The sequence below is a fragment of the Ranitomeya variabilis genome, chromosome 5 (genome assembly GCF_051348905.1).
Source record: "Ranitomeya variabilis isolate aRanVar5 chromosome 5, aRanVar5.hap1, whole genome shotgun sequence".
Classification (NCBI taxonomy): domain Eukaryota; kingdom Metazoa; phylum Chordata; class Amphibia; order Anura; family Dendrobatidae; genus Ranitomeya; species Ranitomeya variabilis.
The window spans coordinates 65825774-65847611 of NC_135236.1; positions in this window are offsets into that span (position 1 = coordinate 65825774).

Here is a 21838-nt window from a genome sequence, read left to right on the forward strand (position 1 = left end):
CATCTCGAAGAATTTGCATCCCAATCTGTGACGTTCGCAACACCCGAGAATCCCCAGTACTACCATAGGCACCAACATCAATGGCAACAAATTTGTAATGGGCATCAGCCACCGCCATCAGGACCACTGAAAAATACTTCTTATAATTAAAGAAGCGTGATCCTGATCGTGGGGGCTGCTGAACCCTTACATGTTTACCATCGACTGCACCTATGCAGTTTGGGAAATTGGCCACAGACTGAAAGCCTGCTGCAACCTGCAGCCAAGTCTCCTCGGTTGGGGAAGGCATCACTATAGGCTGCAACTTCTGCCAGATCACGGTACATGTGCACCTCACAATGTTAGAGATGGTAGATTTACCAACCCTAAATTGGAGGTGCAGGGATGTATAGCTCTCTCCTGTGGCCAAAAATCTGCAAAGAAACAAAAAAGAAAATTAGAAATGTCACACAAAAAGGTAATTACAACATGTCACAAGTTAAAGCCGCTATAATATGCATCCAGCACCATTCAATAATGATGGCATTAACACCCAGCACAACACAAAGGGTGTAAAAAATTTAAATAGAAAGCCTGATGGGACTTGTGCACACACGCATGCGAGATATGACCGAGTGTTGCATGGTAATCCCCGGACCTGCTGCATGCACTCCGTTGTGGAGCGTGCGGCTCCATGTATTGGTATGTGGGTGCACACTCCGCTCCAGAGTGCTGGCGGCAGGGCCGGGGATTACCATGCAACACTCGGCCGTATCTCACGTGTGTGTGTGTATGTGTGCCCCCCGTCCAACAGGAGGACTGGGTGGGTTTAATCACACATACTGGACACAGAGACGTGTAGAATAGAGACCTAACGACATTCCCCCCTGAAAAATTGTTACTTACCGCAAGGTGATGAGCAGCCTTTCCTCAGCAGAGATGGACTTCCTCATCACCGTGTCTTGCCGTTTTAAATGGGGTGCCAGGATGGTAAGCAGTCTGTCGAAGGCCGTAATTGGTAGCCGACAAAAAGAGATACATTTTTCAGGATATCTGAAAAATTAAAAAGAAACACAAAAAAGGGTTACTTCACAAGTATTGCTAGCAAAAAAATGTAAATTAGTCATTCAATATATTTCTACTTACCTCCTCAAATCATTGTACAGCACATAAAAGTGCCCCTTCTCCGTTCGGTCTGCTACAAGCGGGTGCACCCACATTCGTTTATGCGCACGTCTTCTCTGCCGCCGCAGCCTCTAAAATAAAAAAATAAAAATATATTTTGTAAACACAACAATGAAAAATATATCAAACATGCCTGGAAAACAATGTGGATTATGTAAGGGTACGTGTCCACATTCAGGAAGGCCCACCCCCTTCTGGGACGCAATGATGCCAGATGTGTTCATTGTACAAATCCGGCATCATCGCACCCCACGCATAGGGCCCTGTTTTATTCCTTGCGGAGCCGCAGCTTCTCAGCAAGGAACACGGACATGCTGTGATCATAAAAGACGCGCAGCATGTCCAGAGTCGCAGGGCTGACGCATGACACACAGTGGACACGTGATTTCATGAAATCCCCTCCACTATGCTGTTACATCTGGACGCTGCATGTTTGGCGCTGCGGCCCCACGCAGCGCCAAACACACAGCGTTTCCAGAACGTGGACATGTACCCATAACCCAATATATAAAACAAACAGACATCTGCTTACCTGACGTTTATGACGATTCAAGATTAGAAGAATCAACCCCAGGATCGCAATCCGGTGTGGTGTGCGGAGCTGGATCCGCGGGCTGTCATCTGGCCTACTCTCAGCACTCTGCAGAGCGCTGTCATTACAAACACGTCCACTCATTTTGGTGTGTTAAGTTCCAAAATGGAGGATGGAAGAAGAAAAGGGTTGGACAAGGAAATGACATCATTTTTTTTTTTTCCCCCCCCCCACTGCAGTAAACTTTATTTCTGTCAAACACAGACAATCTGCAGACAAAACTGCATCAAAAAACGCACTAAAAAACGCACTAAAAAACGCACCAAAAAACGCACCAAAAAACGCACCAAAAACGCACCAAAAACGCACCAAAAACGCACCTGCGTTTTCTGCAGAGACCTGCAGTTTCAGTCAGGAAAAAAAAAGGATGGAAATCCTGAACGTGTGAACATAGCCTTAATGTCTGATTTGTGTGTACTCTGAAGGTGAAACTGACCTACAGAGCTGAATCCTGTTTTCTGAGCAGGCGGATCCTGCAGTTATACGGACTGTAAAGAATGCTGTTTGCTATGCCAACATGTCTGAATACAGCTATTTTTTCTGTTGACCTGGTTTATGACGCACATTTTAATAAACCAGCTGAAGATTTAAACGAAAAGCATGCCTGTGACTATCTCATTAAGCAGTTGAGTGACCTGATCTACCACAATTGGTGGAGAATGTGGACAAGATCCCAAGGATTTTTCTATTGACCCTATTTATGATGCACGTTTTAATAACCCATCTGAAGCATTATGCCTTTGACTACTTCAGCAGCTGAGAGAGCCAATCTACCACAAGGTAAATACACACACACACATATATACCGTATGTATATATACACTACTCAAAAAATAAATGGAACACTTAAAAAACAGAATATAACTCCAAGTAAATGAAACTTCTATGAAATCAAATTGTCCACTTAGTAAACAACACTGTTTGACAATCAATTTCACATGCTGTTGTGCAAATAGAATAGACAACAGATGTAAATTATTGGCAATTATCAAGACACACTCAATAAAGGAGTGGTTCTGCAGGTGCAGGAGTGATCTGCTGCCTGCAGCATCCTTCAGCATGGCCGGTTTGGCAGTGGGTCAGTAATGGTGTGGGGTGGCATTTCTTTGGAGGGCCGCACAGCCCTCCATGTGCTCGCCAGAGGTTGCCTGACTGCCATTAGTTACCGAGATGAGATCCTCAGCCCCCTTGTGAGACCATATGCTGGTGCGGTTGGCCCTGGGTTCCTCCTAATGCAGGACAATGCCAGACCTCAGGTGGCTGGAGTGTGTCAGCAGTTCCTGCAAGATGAAGGCATTGAAGCTATGGACTGGCCTGCCCGTTCCTTAGACCTTAATCCGATTAAACACATCTGGGACATCATGTCTCGCATCACCCACCAACGTCAAATTGCACCACAGACTGTCCAGGGGTTGGCGGATGCTTTAGTCCAGGTCTGGGAGGAGATCCCTCAGGAGACCATCCGCTGCTTCATCAAGAGCATGCCCAGACATTGTAGGGAGGTCATACAGGCACGTGGATGCCACACACACTACTAAGCATCATTTCCTTGTCTTGAGGCATTTCAACTGAAGCTGGATCAGCCAGTAACTTCAGTTTCCACTTTGATTTTGAGCATCATTCCAAATCCAGACCTCCGTGGGATATTAGTTGTGATTTACGTTGATAATTTTTAGGTTTTATTGTTATCAACACATTCCTCTAAGTAATGAATAAAGATTTACAACTGGAATATTTTATTCAGTGATATCTAGGATGTGGGATTTTAGTGTTCCCTTTATTTTTTTGAGCAGTGTATATATTTATATTTGGGCACATACACACATATACTATATATACACAGGCACATATGCTATAATGTATATAATGTATACAATATATATACTGTGTATATATATATATATATATATATATATATATTACATTTTCCATTTTGTAATGCTTAAAACGTAAAAGATAACTATATATATATATATATATATATATATATATATATATATATATATACAGTACAGACCAAAAGTTTGGACACACCTTCTAATTTAAAGATTTTTCTGTATTTTCATGACTATGAAAATTGTACATTCACACTGAAGGCATCAAAACTATGATTTCACACATGTTGAATTATATACTTGACAAAAAAGTGTGAAACAACTGAAATTATGTCTTATATTCTAGGTTCTTCAAAGTAGCCACCTTTTGCTTTGATGACTGCTTTGCACACTCTTGGCATTCTCTTGATGAGCTTCAAGAGGTAGTCACCGGAAATGGTCTTCCAACAATCTTGAAGGAGTTCCCAGAGATGCTTAGCACTTGTTGGCCCTTTTGCCTTCACTCTGCGATCCAGCTCTCCCCAAACCATCTCGATTGGGTTCAGGTCTGGTGACTGTCAACAGCAAAGCACCCCCACACCATCACACCTCCTCCTCCATGCTTCACGGTGGGAACCAGGCATGTAGAGTCCATCCGTTCACCTTTTCTGCGTCTCACAAAGACACGGTGGTTGGAACCAAAGATCTCAAATTTGGACTCATCAGACCACAGCACATATTTCCACTGGTCTAATGTCCATTCCTTGTGTTCTTTAGCCCAAACAAGTCTCTTCTGCTTGTTGCCTGTCCTTAGCAGTGGTTTCCTAGCAGCTATTTTACCATGAAGGCCTGCTGCACAAAGTCTCCTCTTTACAGTTGTTGTAGAAATGTGTCTGCTGCTAGAACTCTGTGTGGCATTGACCTGGTCTCTAATCGGAGCTGCTGATAACCTGCGATTTCTGAGGCTGGTGACTCGGATAAACTTATCCTCAGAAGCAGAGGTGACTCTTGGTCTTCCTTTCCTGGGGCGATCCTCATGTGAGCCAGTTTCTTTGTAGCACTTGATGGTTTTTGCCACTGCACTTGGGGACACTTTCAATGTTTTCCCAATTTTTCAGACTGACTGACACCTTCATTTCTTAAAGTAATGATGGCCACTCGTTTTTCTTTACTTAGCTGCTTATTTTCTTGCCATAATTCAAATTCTACAGTCTATTCAGTAGGACTATCAGCTGTGTATCCACCAGACTTCTGCACAACACAACTGATGGTCCCAACCCCATTTATAAAGCAAGAAATCCCACTTATTAAACCTGACAGGGCACACCTGTGAAGTGAAAACCATTCCCGGTGACTACCTCTTGAAGTGCATCAAGAGAATGCCAAGAATGTGCAAAGCAGTCATCAAAGCAAAAGGTGGGTACTTTGAAGAACCTAGAATATAAGACATAATTTCAGTTGTTTCACACTTCTTTGTTAAGTATATAACTCCACATGTATTAATTCATAGTTTTGATGCCTTCAGTGTGAATGTACAATCTTTATAGTCATAAAAATACAGAAAAATCTTTAAATGAGAAGGTGTGTCCAAACTTTTGGTCTGTACTGTATATATATATATATATATATATATATATATATATATATATATATAATGGGTTTTAAACATTACAAAAGGGAAAATGGGCTTATGCAAAAGTTTGGGAACTCTGCATGGTTAGTACCTAGTAACATCCCTCTTTTGAAAGTATCACATCTTTTAAACACTTTTTGTAACCAGACAAGAGTCTTTCAATTTTTGTTTGAGGGATTTTCATGCATTCGTCCTTGGAAAATTCTTTCAGTTCTGTGAGATTCCTGGGTCGTCTTGCATGCACTGCTATTTTGAGGTCTAGCCACAGATTTTCAAGGATGTTCAGATCAGAGGACTGTGAGGGCCATTGTAAAACCTTCAGCTTGTGCCTTTTGAGGTAGTTTATTGTAGATTTTTTACGTGTGTTTAGGATTATTTTACATTTGTAGAAGCAAACCTCTTTTCAACTTCAGCTTTTGTGTTAGTGTTGTGTTTGTGTTAGGTTGGCATCAAGAATTTGCTGAAATTTTATTGAATCCATTTTTCCCTCTCTGTGAAATGTTCCCTGTGCCATTGGCTACAACACAACCCCAAAGCATGATTGGTCCACTCCCATGCTTAACGGTTGGTAAGATTTTCTTTTCTTGACATTCTTGACATTCTGTGCCCTTTTTTCTCCACACATACCCTTTCTTCTTTGTAGCCAAAAGTTTCTGTTTTAACCTCATCGGTCCACAGGACTTGTTTCCAAAATGCATCAGGCTTGTTTATATGTTCTTTTGCATGCTTCTGAATTTTATGAGAAGGATGCAGGAGAGATTTTTTTCTGATGACTCTTCCATGAAGGCCATATTTGTGCAAGTGTCTCTGATCAGTAGAACTGCTAAATTTTTCTGACAGTCTTCTGAAGACAAGAGGGGGTTCTGATTTGCCCCTCTAGCAGTCCTACGAGCAGCCCTCACTGAAATTTAGTTTGGTCTTCAATACCTTATCTTGACCTTCACTGTTCCTAATCCTAATGGCACAAAAAGAGGCAAAGAAGATGTACTGTATAAAGTAATCACCAATACACCAGTTGGACTGAATGATTATAATAGTTGTGTGCCTTTTTTTACCTACATTAACCCCTTCACCCCCAAGGGTGGTTTGCACGTTAATGACCGGGCCAATTTTTACAATTCTGACCACTGTCCCTTTATGAGGTTATAACTCTGGAACGCTTCAACGGATCTTGGCGATTCTGACATTGTTTTCTCGTGACATATTGTACTTCATGATAGTGGTAAAATTTCTTTGATATTACCTGCGTTTATTTGCAAAAAAAATGGAAATTTGGCGAAAATTTTGAAAATGTTGCAATTTTCCAACTTTGAATTTTTATGCCCTTAAATCACAGAGATATGTCACACAAAATACTTAATAAGTAACATTTCCCACATGTCTACTTTACATCAGCACAATTTTGGAACCAAATTTTTTTTTTCGTTAGGGAGTTATAAGGGTTAAAAGTTGACCAGCAATTTCTCATTTTTACAACACCATTTTTTTTTAGGGACCACATCTCATTTGAAGTCATTTTGAGGGGTCTATATGATAGAAAATACCCAAGTGTGACACCATTCTAAAAACTGCACCCCTCAAGGTGCTCAAAACCATATTCAAGAAGTTTATTAACCCTTCTGGTGCTTCACAGGAATTTTTGGAATGTTTAAATAAAAATGAACATTTAACTTTTTTTCACAAAAAATTTACTTCAGCTCCAATTTGTTTTATTTTACCAAGGGTAACAGGAGAAAATGGACCCCAAAAGTTGTTGTACAATTTGTCCTGAGTACGCCGATACCCCATATGTGGGGGTAAACCACTGTTTGGGCGCATGACAGAGCTCGGAAGCGAAGGAGCGCCATTTGACTTTTCAATGCAAAATTGACTGGAATTGAGATGGGACGCCATGTTGCGTTTGGGGAGCCCCTGATGTGCCTAAACATTGAAACCCCCCACAAGTGACACCATTTTGGAAAGTAGACCCCCTAAGGAACTTATCTAGAGGTGTGGTGAGCACTTTGACCCACCAAGTGCTTCACAGAAGTTTATAATGCAGAACCGTAAAAATAAAAAATCATATTTTTTCACAAAAATTATTTTTCGCCCCCAATTTTTTATTTTCCCAAGGGTAAGAGAAGAAATTGGACCCCAAAAGTTGTTGTACAATTTGTCCTGAGTACGCTGATACCCCATATGTGGGGATAAACCACTGTTTGGGTGCATGGGAGACCTCGGAAGGGAAGGAGCGCCGTTTGACTTTTCAATGCAAAATTGACTGGAATTGAGATGGGACGTCATGTTGCGTTTGGAGAGCCCCTGATGTGCGTAAACATTGAAACCCCCCACAAGTGACACCATTTTGGAAAGTAGACCCCCTAAGGAACTTATCTAGAGGTGTGGTGAGCACTTTTACCCACCAAGTGCTTCACAGAAGTTTATAATGCAGAACCGTAAAAATAAAAAATCATATTTTTTCACAAAAATTATCTTTTCACCCCCAATTTTATATTTTCCCAAGGGTAAGAGAAGAAATTGGACCCCAAAAGTTGTTGTACAATTTGTCCTGAGTACGCTGATACCCCATATGTGGGGGTAAACCACCGTTTGGGCGCATGGGAGGGCTCGGAAGGGAAGGGGAGCGCCATTTGGAATGCAGACTTAGATGGAATGGTCTGCAGGCGTCACATTGCGTTTGCAGAGCCCCTAATGTACCTAAACAGTAGAAGCCCCGCACAAGTGACCCCATTTTGAAAACTAGACCCCCCAAGGAACTTATCTAGATGTGTTGTAAGAACTTTGAACCCCCAAGTGTTTCACTACAGTTTATAACGCAGAGCCGTGAAAATAAAAAATCTTTTTTTTTCCCACAAAAATTATTTTTTTAGCCCCCAGTTTTGTATTTTCCCGAGGGTAGCAGGAGAAATTGGACCCCAAAATTTGTTGTCCAATTTGTCCTGAGTGCGCTGATACCCCATATGTGGGGGGGAACCCCTGTTTGGGCACACGGGAGAGCTCGGAAGGGAAGGAGCACTGTTTTACTTTTTCAACGCAGAATTGGCTGGAATTGAGATCGGACGCCATGTCGCGTTTGGAGAGCCCCTGATGTGCCGAAACAGTGGAAACCCCCCCAATTATAACTGAAACCCTAATCCAAACACACCCCTAACCCTAATCCCAACAGTAACCCTAACCACACCTCTAACCCTGACACACCCCTAACCCTAATCCCAACCCTATTCCCAACCGTAAATGTAATCTAAACCCTAACCGTAACTTTAGCCCCAACCCTAACCCTAACTTTAGCCCCAACCCTAACTGTAGCCTTAACCCTAGCCCCAACCCTAGCCCTAACCCTAACCCTAATGGGAAAATGGAAATAAATACATTTTTTTTTATTTTTCCCTAACTAAGGGGGTGATGAAGGGGGGTTTGATTTACTTTTATAGCGAGTTTTTTAGCGGATTTTTATGATTGGCAGCCGTCACACACTGAAAGACGCTTTTTATTGCAAAAAATATTTTTTGCGTTACCACATTTTGAGAGCTATACATTTTCCATATTTTGGTCCACAGAGTCATGTGAGGTCTTGTTTTTTGCGGGCGAGTTGACGTTTTTATTGGTAACTTTTTGGGCACGTCACATTTTTTGATCGCTTTTTATTCCGATTTTTGTGAGGCAGAATGACCAAAAACCAGCTATTCATGAATTTCTTTTGGGAGAGGCGTTCATACTGTTCCGCGTTTGGTAAAATTGATCAAGCAGTTTTATTCTTCTGGTCTGTACGATTACAGCGATACCTCATTTATATTATTTTTTTATGTTTTGGCGCTTTTATACGATAAAAACTATTTTATGGAAAAAATAATTATTTTTGCATCGCTTTATTCTCAGGACTATAACTTTTTTATTTTTTTGCTGATCATGCTGTATGGCGGCTCGTTATTTGCGGGACAAGATGACGCTTTAAGCGGTACCATGGTCATTTATATCTGTCTTTTTGATCGTGTGTTATTCCACTTTTTGTTCGGCAGTATGATAATAAAGCGTTGTTTTTTGCCTCGTTTTTTTTTTTTTTTCTTACGGTGTTTACTGAAGGGGTTAACTAGTGGGTCAGTTTTATAGGTCGGGTCGTTACGGACGCGGCGATACTAAATATGTGTACTTTTATTGTTTTTTTTTTTTATTTAGATAAAGAAATGTATTTATGGGAATAATATATATATATTTTTTTTCATTATTTTGGAATATTTTTTTTTATTTTTTTTTACACATTTGGAAAATTTTTTTTAAACTTTTTTACTTTGCCCCAGGGGGGGACAATACAGATCGGTGATCTGCCAGTTTGCATAGCACTCTGACAGATCACCGATCTGAGAGAAGTGCAGGCTGCTTCACAGTGCCTGCTCTGAGCAGGCTTCTGTGAAGCCACCTCCCTCCCTGCAGGACCCGGATCCGCGGCCATCTTGGATCCGGGTCTGGAGCAGGCAGGGAGGGAGGTAAGACCCTCGCAGCAACGCGATCACATCGCGTTGCTGCGGGGGGCTCAGGGAAGCCCGCAGGGAGCCCCCTCCCTGCGCGATGCTTCCCTGCACCGCCGGCACATCGCGATCATGTTTGATCGCGGTGTGCTGGGGGTTAATGTGCCGGGAGCGGTCCGTGACCGCTCCTGGCACATAGTGCCAGATGTCAGCTGCGATAGGCAGCTGACACCCGGCCGCGATCGGCCGCGCTCCCCCCGTGAGCGCCGCCGATCGCGCTGGACGTACTATCCCGTCGGTGGTCATACGGGCCCACCCCACCTCGACGGGATAGTACTTCCGATGTCAGAAAGGGGTTAAGGATGCTATGAAGAGGATCCCTTTGGTCCTAGTTTCCTTTATCTTTCTCCAATAAATTTGTTCTACATATATACACTACTTATGGGTAAGCGTGCAATCTTCACCATTAATATGCTATAGGTGTGGGCTGTGGACTTAGTGCTCTATATGAGCAGGGGATATTGTGTATTATACACTGCCTATGATCGTGTCCCAGCTGATCCATGCAATTTTTGCACCATTTATACTAAATACTCATGCTTGGGATGTACTTTGTTGCATGCGCCCGACCCGGCTACCTCTGAGTCTCCCTCTCGATTCCTCTGCCTTACTACATATTGGATATGATAATGATGACTGTATTTTAATCTTTTGTTATTCTGTTAATTATTTAATAAAGGTATATTTTGGTTTTTAAATGATGATTTGGACTTTTATACTCCTTATTTCGTGGCTTGTATTCATTTGGAGTTGCCCTTGTATCGGACCCGCTTGAGGTGTCCAGGGAGGGTCTCTTACCCTCAGCAACAAGTGTATTGTGTGGCTCATGGTTACATTTACATATATACACTACTGTTCAAAAGTTTAGGGTCACTTAGAAATTTACAAGAAAAAAGCTACCTGCGCTGTGCTCAGAGAAGAAAAACTTTTTATGAGAGACCCACGTGAATGCCAGTGGAAAATCAATAACCACAATAGAGGGATGAATAATCTAATGGTTATCGAATATGATTACTCTATAATGTTCTGAGAGTAATAAACAAGGTCAGGGAGAGAAGGGTTAAGATGTAGTAAAATATATTAAAATGAATGCCTGATATGGCTCTCAATGAATCATGCAATCCTGGTATAGTGAACTTACATAGCCCAGAGGAGAATGGAACGACCAGATAGATGCCGTGTGCTCCTTTCAACTGTATCTTGCAACGCTGTCTTGATTACGAGAAATCCTCTGCGGACCTGGATCAACTGTCTGTGGGTAAGGTGGCCCAGACCAGAGTGGCGATCCCAGGTGGATGCCGTTTGATACCCTCTGTTCGGTCAGTAGTCACAGCTGCACACGGTCCTCCGTGACCCCGTGTATTTCCAGAGGGAAAGTGCTGTCCAATGACTCCCAGGTGTAGCCTTTAGAAAAACGGGCTGCAGGGACTGCCCCGGCCGGTGGCAGAAAGTCCTGCGCTCGTGAAGAGTGTAAAATAGGTGTGTTGTTAATAGGCTAAGCCGCTAGGTACTCTGCTTCTTGCAGGACCTTTCGTGACGTCACGATCACGTGAGTATTCACGTGACAGGCTAAGGGAAGCGTGTGGGACCAATTCCTACGCGTTTCGGAGACAATCGTGCTCCTTCCTCAGGGATCCCTCAGGAGCACACGGCATCTATCTGGTCGTTCCATTCTCCTCTGGGCTATGTAAGTTCACTATACCAGGATTGCATGATTCATTGAGAGCCATATCAGACATTCATTTTAATATATTTTACTACATCTTAACCCTTCTCTCCCTGACCTTGTTTATTACTCTCAGAACATTATAGGGTAATCATATTCGATAACCATTAGATTATTCATCCCCCTATTGTGGTTATTGATTTTCCACTGGCATTCACGTGGGTCTCTCATAAAAAGTTTTTCTTCTCTGAGCACAGCGCAGGTAGCTTTTTTCTTGTATATTTTATTTTATTTAGTTACGGACGGGGTGTTCCGTAACACTATTTGCTGCAGTCTTTAGAGGGTGTTAGCGCTACTGGCTATTTTATACAATTTCACTTAGAAATTTCCTTATTTTTGAAAGAAAAGCACAGTTTTTTCCAATGAAGCTAACATTAAATGATTCAGAAATACACTCTATACATTTTTAATGCGGTGAATGACTATTCTAGCTGCAAACGTCTGGTTAAATAGTACACGCAAAAGGCCAGTGTCAACATCTCCAGTGAAGAGGTGACTCCGGGATGCTGGCCTTCAGGGCAGAGAGGCAAAGAAAAGCCATATCTGAGACTGGATAATAAAAGGAAAATATTAATATGGGCAAAAGAACACAGACATTGGACAGTGGAAGATTGGAAAAATGTGTTATGGACAAACGAATCCAAGTTTGAGGTGTTTGGATCACACAGAAGAACCTTTGTGAGATGCAGAACAACTGAAAAGATGCTGGAAGAGTCTCTGACGCCATCTGTCAAGCATGGTGGAGGTAATGTGATGGTCTGGGGTTGCTTTGGTGCTGGAAAAGTGGGAGATTTGTACAAGGTAAAAGGGATATTGAATAAGGAAGGCTATCACTCCATTTTGTAACGCCATGCCATACCCTGTGGACAGCGCTTGATTGGAGCCAATTTCTTATGACAACAGGACAATGACCCAAAGCACACCTCCAAATTATGCAAGAACTATTTAGGGAAGAAGCAGGCAGCTGGTATTCTATCTGTAATGGAGTGGCCAGCGCAGTCACCAGATCTCAACCACATTGAGCTGTTGTGGGAGCAGCTTGACCGTATGGTGCAGAAAAAGTGCCCATCAAGCCAAACCAACTTTTGGGAGGGGCTTCTGGAAGCATGGGGTGACATTTCTCCAGATTACCTCAGCAAATTAACTGCTAAAAAGCCAAATGCAATGCCAAATGCAATGCTGTTATTGCTGCAAAGGGAGCATTCTTTGACGAAAGCAAAGTTTGAAGGAGAAAATTATTATTTCAAATAAAAATCTTTTTTTCGAACCTTGTCTATGTCTGGACTAGATTTTCAATTCATTTGGCAACTCATTTGATTAATAAAAGTATGAGTTATCATGGAAAACACAAAATTGTCTGGGTGACCCTAAACATTTGAACGGTAGTGTACTCTCATTATGAATGTCATATTTTGACATCTCATGGTCTTTTTGTTGTTTTCTGGACCAATTGTTTTTATGCTGGTTTTATTGTTATTTTTTAATGTGTCTTATTATTCATTTGTCTTTTTCCTGCTTTTCCTTATATAGGATGTCCCTAATGCCTTTATGCTGGATATCTCCTGAACATTTTGTCCCTATAGATTCTATCTATACATAATATTTAATCTGCGATCAGGTGAAAACACAATCTCAATTCTCATTTATGCCTTTATTGCATTTATCACTATTTCATATATTTTAAGATTTTCACAAGATACTGTTGGGTCTTCATCAACAGGTTTGATGTTTTGACATTCCTGCGTTTTATCTAATTAGATATTCAATACTATTAGATGAGATAGTTTATATACTTCTAGTTACTTTTATTTATTTTTTGAGATTTTTTTATTTATTCTATTTTTCTCTTTGATTGGCATACTTGCCTTGTAGTTCTGTAGAGGAGCATTTTGTGATTTGTGTAACTACCGTATTTTCCGGCGTATAAGACGACTGGGCGTATAAGACGACCCCCCAACTTTACCAGTTAAAAAATAAAATCTTCTTAAAAGTCGGGGGTCTTCTTATACACCCTATGTCGTCTTATAGGGCCGGTGATTATGTGCCTTTTGGGGGGGGGGGGGAGTGATCCTGATGAGGACGAGGGGGCGTCTCACAGGAAAGTGAGTATCCCCCATTACCTTATCATAGCGCTGCAGCGTGGGGTCTCTGTGCTGGGAGCGGCGGCTGCTGTGCTGTGCTGTGCTGTGCTGTGCTGTGCTGTGGCGGCTCCTCTTCTGCAGTGTGGGGCCTCTGGTGCTGTGGGGCGGTGGCGGCGGCGTATCTTCATACAGTCGGGGCTCCTCCGGCATCTCAAAGACTGGAAGCCCCGCCGGCAACTCCATGGGTACAATGCGGTCAGGTGGCCTCCGGGAAAATGGCCGCTGCTCAGATTCAGATCTCGTCCCGAGATCTCGGGAGACGAGATCTGAATCTGAGCAGTGGCCATTTTCCCGGAGGCAGCTCAATAGGTGCGATGCGGTGGCCCGGCCGCTGGGGGCTGCGCATGCTCAGATTCAGATCTCAACGAGATCTGAATCTAAGCAGCGGCCATTTTCCCGGAGGCCAGCGCATTGTACCGATGGAGTTGCCGGCGGGGCTTCCAGGCTGAGATGCCGGAGGAGCCCCGACTGCATGAAGATACGCCGCCGCCCCACAGCACCAGAGGCCCCACACTGCAGAAGAGGAGCCGCCACAGCACAGCACAGCAGCCGCCGCCGCTCCCAGCACAGAGACCCCACGCTGCAGCGCTATGATAAGGTAATGGGGGATACTCACTTTTCTGTGAGACGCCCCCTCGTCGTCATCAGGATCACTCCCCCCCCCACCCACCATATACACCCGGCGTACAAGGCGATTCCCGGCGTACAAGACGACCCCCGACTTTTAAGAAGATTTTCAGGGGTTAAAAAGTCGTCTTGTACGCCGGAAAATACGGTATGTAGTATCTTCATTTCTTCTATGACTCAATGTATAAGTCACAAATGTCCATTTGACCCAATGATTTGTTGTCACTGCATCAGATTCGATAGAAATAGAAAAAATTTCAGCTCACCCTTGTAGAAAATTTCCCGTAATCCATGGGAAAAGTCTGAGCACGGAAGAGCGTCTCTGCCTGATGCTGAAACTTGTATGAGAAGACAAAAGGGGGATCCAGGTCCGGAGATAAAATCAATAGTCTTTATTTTGGCATATTTAAAATAGAAAGCTGCTTGCAAATAATCGGCATTTACCACAGAAGGAAAGCCACACCCAAAATCACTGTCCAAATTTTTATTGTCAAATGGGGAACAGCCTCTCAAAGGAAATATTTACATTATAAGCAGTACAACAGTAATATGTAAAACGCTGCTTGTTGAAATTACTATTAATTCCCTTAGGACTGAATTTTTCACATGGTTTAAAAAGTCTCTCCGAGTCAGATAATCTAAGAAAGAGAAAAGAAAAGAGTCCATAGTAACTTTTACACCGTGATGTTTATGGGAGACTGTGGGGCCCCCGCATACAGAATGATGCCACCACAGCCTCCCACACACAGTCTGATGCCCCCACAGCTCTACACTCAATATGATGACACAAAACCCCTCAACACACACTGCAATGTTTTCTTATTACATTCCACTGCACACATAGTATGATACCCCTATAGTACATTCCCTCCAAATAGCATTAAGGCCCCCCATAGCCTCCCACAGACAGTATGATGCCTCCACAGCCCTCACACAGTAGGATGCTCCCTACTCCCCTTAAAGGGCCACTGTCACCCCCCTCCAGCCGTTATAAACTAAAAGAGCCACCTTGTGCAGCAGTAATGCTGCAGTCTAACAAGGTGGCTCTTTTAGTTTTTGATTCAGTTATTCCCTCAATAAAGCGTTTTAAAATTTGTACAAAATAACCTGTCCTTAGACCTGGAGGTGGTCCGAAGCTTCCTCGGTGAATCTCCCAACGGCCGTCACTCTTCTCTTCTGGGGATGTGGTCGCCGCCCCCTGCGCGCTGTTTCTTCTTAAATCCGGCACCTGCGCTGTGCGTGCCTGCCTGTGACAGGCGCAGTCTTCATTGTCATAGGTCAGATGCAGGGTGCCTGACTGCGCCTGTGCGGGCAGTGTGGCCACCCTGTTGCTGAATCCCCGCCCCGCACTGTGTTATTCATTATGCACAGTGCGGGGCTGGGGTTCCTGGGCTTGCGCACTGCGCTGTTCAGACGCTCCCCCGGTCCCCCGCCTTCCAGCGTTGCCGTAATATACAGGTTTCCTTGCCAGCATTTGGAATGAAGCAGCCGCAAATAACAACGCTGGAAGGCGGGGGAGCTGGGGGAGCGTCTGAACAGCGCAGTGCGCATGCCCTGGAACCCCAGCCCCGCACTGTGCATAATGAATAACACAGTGCGGGGCGGGGATTCAGCAACAGGGTGGCCGCACTGCCTGCACATGCGCAGTCAGGCACCCTGCATCTGACCTATGATGGACAATGAAGACTGCGCCTGCCCCAGGCAGGCACGCACAGCGCAGGCGCCGGATTTAAGAAGAAACAGCGCTCAGGGGCGGCGACCACATCCCCAGAAGAGAAGAGTGACGGCCGTTGGGAGATTCACCGAGGAAGCTTCGGACCGCCTCCAGGTCTAAGGACAGGTTATTTTGTACAAATTTTAAAACGCTTTATTGAGGGAATAACTGAATCAAAAACTAAAAGAGCCACCTTGTTAGACTGCAGCATTACTGCTGCACAAGGTGGCTCTTTTAGTTTATAATGGCTGGAGGGGGTGACAGTGGCCCTTTAAGCAATATAATGCCTCCAATGCTCCCTGCACAGTATTATTACCCCACAGCTCCCTCACAGACAATATAATATCCCTACAGTCCCTTTACACAATATAGAGCCCCCACAACATCTCCTACACATACTATAATTCCCTCTTAAGCACCCTACACACAATATAATGACCACAAAGTTCCAAACACACAATATGATGTCCCCACATTTCCGCACAAAGTATTATAACTCCCCAGAGTCTCAAACATAATGATGCCCCTGTAGGAAGATGGATCAGGATAGTGGTCTCTTTTGTGTGTCTGGGCTGGAATTGTCGGGGCTGTCACCATTGTTGCTGGGGGAAGCACTTTCTGACCGGAACAGACCTTTGCATCTGACTGTTGGGGGCGGGTGTGATATAAAAGAGACTGTGAGCGCGGGAACGGGGCTTTTGGCGGGTACCCAGCGTGTGTGATAAGAGAAGGAGAGCTGACCGACACCAACCAGCAGACCCGCGTTGCACCTTTCCATACCCTGTGCATACAGAGTGTGCATCTCCAAAGACCATCTCCCCATTACCCTCTGACCTTTACATTACTAACCGGTTGGTACCGCTGACTGTTGTGAATTTGCTTTTTGCTCCCTCTAGTGGTTACTAGTTTTTTGACTCTGGTTTTTCTGTCATTCCTTTTATCCGCACCTGGGTCGTTAGTTAGGGGTGTTGCTATATAAGCTCCCTGGACCTTCAGTTCTATGCCTGGCAACGTAGTTATCAGAGCTAGTCTGCTGTGCTCTTGTCTACTCATCCTGGTTCCAGTTATATCAGCTAAGTCTGCCTTTTGCTTTTTGCTATTTGTTTTGGTTTTGTATTTTTGTCCAGCTTGTTCCTAATCTATATCCTGACCTTTGCTGGAAGCTCTAGGGGGGCTGGTGTTCTCCCCCTGGACCGTTAGACGGTTCGGGGGTTCTTGAATTTCCAGTGTGGATTTTGATAGGGTTTTTGTTGACCATATAAGTTACCTTTCTTTATTCTGCTATTAGTAAGCGGGCCTCTCTGTGCTAAACCTGGTTCATTTCTGTGTTTGTCATTTCCTCTTACCTCACCGTCATTATTTGTGGGGGGCTTCTATCCAGCTTTGGGGTCCCCTTCTCTGGAGGCAAGAAAGGTCTTTGTTTTCCTCTACTAGGGGTAGCTAGATTCTCCGGCTGGCGCGTGTCATCTAGAATCAACGTAGGAATGATCTCCGGCTACTTCTAGTGTTGGCGTTAGGAGTAGATATATGGTCAACCCAGTTACCACTGCCCTATGAGCTGGATTTTTGTATTCTGCAGACTTCCACGTTCCTCTGAGACCCTCGCCATTGGGGTCATAACAGTTTGCCAGGCCAGTATTAAATGTTTAATGCATTGCAGAAGAGGGATTATAAGAAAGAAGATTCTGAGGTTTTTTTTTTTTTTTTCTCTTTTTCCCCTTTACCTCAGAGTGGCTATGCTTGCTGCAGACATGAATGTCCAGACCTTGATTACAAGTGTGGACCAGCTGGCTACTCGTGTGCAGGGCATACAAGATTATGTTATCAGAAATCCTAGGTCAGAACCTAAAATACCGATTCCTGAACTGTTTTCCGGAGACAGGTTTAAGTTTAGGAATTTCGTGAATAATTGTAAATTGTTTTTGTCCCTGAGACCCTGTTCATCTGGAGATTCTGCTCAGCAAGTAAAAATTGTTATTTCGTTCTTACGGGGCGACCCTCAGGATTGGGCTTTTTCGCTGGCGCCAGGAGATCCGGCATTGGCTGATCTTGATGCGTTTTTTCTGGCGCTCGGTTTACTTTATGAGGAACCCAATCTTGAGATTCAAGCAGAAAAGGCCTTGCTGGCTATGTCTCAGGGGCAGGACGAGGCTGAAGTGTATTGCCAAAAATTTCGGAAATGGTCCGTGCTGACACATTGGAACGAGTGTGCACTGGCCGCTAATTTTAGAAATGGCCTTTCTGAAGCCATTAAGAATGTTATGGTGGGTTTTCCCATTCCCACACGTCTGAATGATACTATGGCACTGGCTATTCAAATTGACCGGCGGTTGCGGGAGCGCAAAACCGCAAATTCCCTCATGGTGTTGTCTGAACAGACACCTAATTCGGTGCAATGTGATAGAAAAACCGCAAATTCCCTCATGGTGTTGTCTGAACAGACACCTGATTTAATGCAATGTGATAGAATCCTGACTAGAAATGAGCGGAAAATTCATAGACGCCGGAATGGCTTGTGCTACTACTGTGGTGATTCTACACATGTTATCTCAGCATGCTCTAAACGTATAGCTAAGGTTGTTAGTCCTGTCACCGTTGGTAATTTGCATCCTAAGTTTATTCTGTCTGTAACTTTGATTTGCTCACTGTCATCTTATCCTGTCATGGCGTTTGTAGATTCAGGTGCTGCCCTGAGTCTCATGGATCTCTCATTTGCTAAGCGCTGTGGTTTTACTCTTGAACCATTAGAAAATCCTATTCCTCTTAGGGGTATTGATGCTACACCATTGGCAGCAAATAAACCGCAGTATTGGACACAGGTTACCATGTGCATGACTCCTGAACACCGCGAGGTGATACGTTTCCTGGTTTTACATAAAATGCATGATTTGGTTGTTTTAGGGCTGCCATGGTTACAGACCCATAATCCAGTCCTGGACTGGAAGGCTGTGTCGGTCTCAAGTTGGGGCTGTCGTGGTATTCATGGGGATTCCCTGCCTGTGTCTATTGCTTCCTCTACGCCTTCGGAAGTTCCGGAGTATTTGTCTGATTATCAGGATGTCTTCAGTGAGTCTGAGTCCAGTGCACTGCCTCCTCATAGGGACTGTGACTGTGCTATAGATTTGATCCCAGGCAGTAAATTTCCTAAGGGAAGACTGTTTAATCTGTCGGTACCTGAACATACCGCTATGCGTTCATATATCAAGGAGTCTCTGGAGAAAGGACATATTCGTCCGTCTTCTTCCCCTCTTGGTGCGGGATTCTTTTTTGTGGCAAAAAAGGACGGATCTTTGAGACCTTGTATTGATTATCGGCTTTTAAATAAGATCACTGTCAAGTTTCAGTATCCTTTACCGCTGTTGTCTGACTTGTTTGCCCGGATTAAGGGTGCCAAGTGGTTCACCAAGATAGACCTTCGTGGTGCGTACAACCTTGTGCGCATTAAGCAAGGTGATGAATGGAAAACCGCATTCAATACGCCCGAAGGTCATTTTGAGTACTTGGTGATGCCTTTTGGGCTCTCCAATGCGCCTTCAGTTTTTCAGTCCTTTATGCATGACATTTTCCGGAAGTATCTGGATAAATTTTTGATTGTTTATCTGGATGATATTTTGGTTTTTTCTGATAATTGGGATTCGCATGTGGAGCAGGTCAGGTTGGTCTTTAAAATTTTGCGTGAAAATTCTTTGTTTGTCAAGGGCTCAAAGTGTCTCTTTGGTGTACAGAAGGTTCCCTTTTTGGGGTTCATTTTTTCCCCTTCTGCTGTGGAGATGGACCCAGTCAAGGTCCGAGCTATTCTTGATTGGACTCAGCCCTCGTCACTCAAGAGTCTTCAGAAGTTCTTGGGCTTCGCTAACTTCTACCGTCGTTTTATCGCTAATTTTTCTAGCATTGTGAAACCTTTGACGGATATGACCAAGAAGGGCTCCGATGTAGCTAACTGGGCTCCTGCTGCCGTGGAGGCTTTCCAGGAGTTGAAACGCCGGTTTACTTCGGCGCCTGTTTTGTGCCAGCCTGACGTCTCACTTCCCTTTCAGGTTGAGGTGGATTCTTCGGAGATTGGGGCAGGGGCCGTTTTGTCGCAGAGAGGCCCTGGTTGCTCTGTTATGAAACCTTGTGCCTTTTTCTCTAGGAAGTTTTCGCCTGCCGAGCGAAATTATGATGTGGGCAATCGGGAGTTGTTGGCCATGAAATGGGCATTTGAGGAGTGGCGTCATTGGCTCGAGGGTGCTAAGCATCGTGTGGTGGTCTTGACTGATCACAAAAATCTGATGTATCTCGAGTCTGCTAAACGCCTTAATCCGAGACAGGCCCGCTGGTCATTGTTTTTCTCCCGCTTTGATTTTGTTGTCTCGTATTTACCAGGTTCAAAGAATGTGAAGGCCGATGCTCTTTCTAGGAGCTTTGTGCCTGATGCTCCTGGAGTCGCTGATCCTGTTGGTATTCTTAAAGATGGAGTTATCTTGTCAGCTATTTCTCCGGATCTGCGACGTGTGTTGCAGAGATTTCAGGCTGATAGGCCTGAGTCTTGTCCACCTGACAGACTGTTTGTCCCGGATAAGTGGACCAGCAGAGTCATTTCCGAGGTTCATTCCTCGGTGTTGGCAGGTCACCCGGGAATTTTTGGCACCAGAGATCTGGTGGCCAGGTCCTTTTGGTGGCCTTTCTTGTCAAGGGATGTGCGGTCATTTGTGCAGTCCTGTGGGACTTGTGCTCGAGCTAAGCCTTGCTGTTCTCGTGCCAGCGGTTTGCTCTTGCCCTTGCCTGTCCCGAAGAGACCTTGGACACATATCTCCATGGATTTCATTTCTGATCTTCCGCTATCTCAGGGCATGTCCATTATCTGGGTGATATGTGATCGCTTTTCCAAGATGGTCCATTTGGTTCCTTTGCCTAAGCTGCCTTCCTCTTCCGATCTGGTTCCTGTGTTTTTTCAGAACGTGGTTCGTTTGCACGGCATCCCTGAGAATATTGTGTCAGACAGAGGATCCCAGTTCGTTTCCAGGTTCTGGCGATCCTTTTGTAGTAGGATGGGCATTGATTTGTCCTTTTCGTCTGCTTTCCATCCTCAGACTAATGGACAGACGGAGCGAACTAATCAGACTTTGGAGGCTTATTTGAGGTGTTTTGTCTCTGCTGATCAGGACGATTGGGTGACATTCTTGCCGTTGGCTGAGTTTGCCCTTAATAATCGGGCTAGTTCCGCCACCTTGGTTTCGCCTTTTTTCTGCAACTCTGGTTTCCATCCTCGTTTTTCTTCGGGTCATGTGGAGCCTTCTGACTGTCCTGGGGTGGATTCTGTGGTGGATAGGTTGCAGCAGATCTGGAATCATGTGGTGGACAACTTGAAGTTGTCACAGGAGAAGGCTCAGCGCTTTGCCAACCGCCGCCGCGGTGTGGGTCCCCGACTACGCGTTGGGGATTTGGTATGGCTTTCTTCCCGCTTTGTACCTATGAAGGTCTCCTCTCCCAAATTTAAACCTCGTTTTATTGGGCCTTACAAGATATTGGAAATCCTTAATCCTGTATCTTTTCGTCTGGATCTTCCTGTGTCGTTTGCTATTCACAATGTATTTCATAGGTCCTTGTTGCGGCGGTACATTGTGCCTGTAGTTCCTTCTGCTGAGCCTCCTGCTCCGGTGTTGGTTGAGGGCGAGTTGGAGTACGTGGTGGAGAAGATCTTGGATTCTCGCCTCTCCAGGTGGAGGCTTCAGTACCTGGTCAAGTGGAAGGGCTATGGTCAGGAGGATAATTCCTGGGTGGTCGCCTCTGATGTTCATGCGGCCGATTTAGTTCGTGCCTTTCATGCCGCTCATCCTGATCGCCCTGGTGGTCGTGGTGAGGGTTCGGTGACCCCTCACTAAGGGGGGGGGGTACTGTTGTGAATTTGCTTTTTGCTCCCTC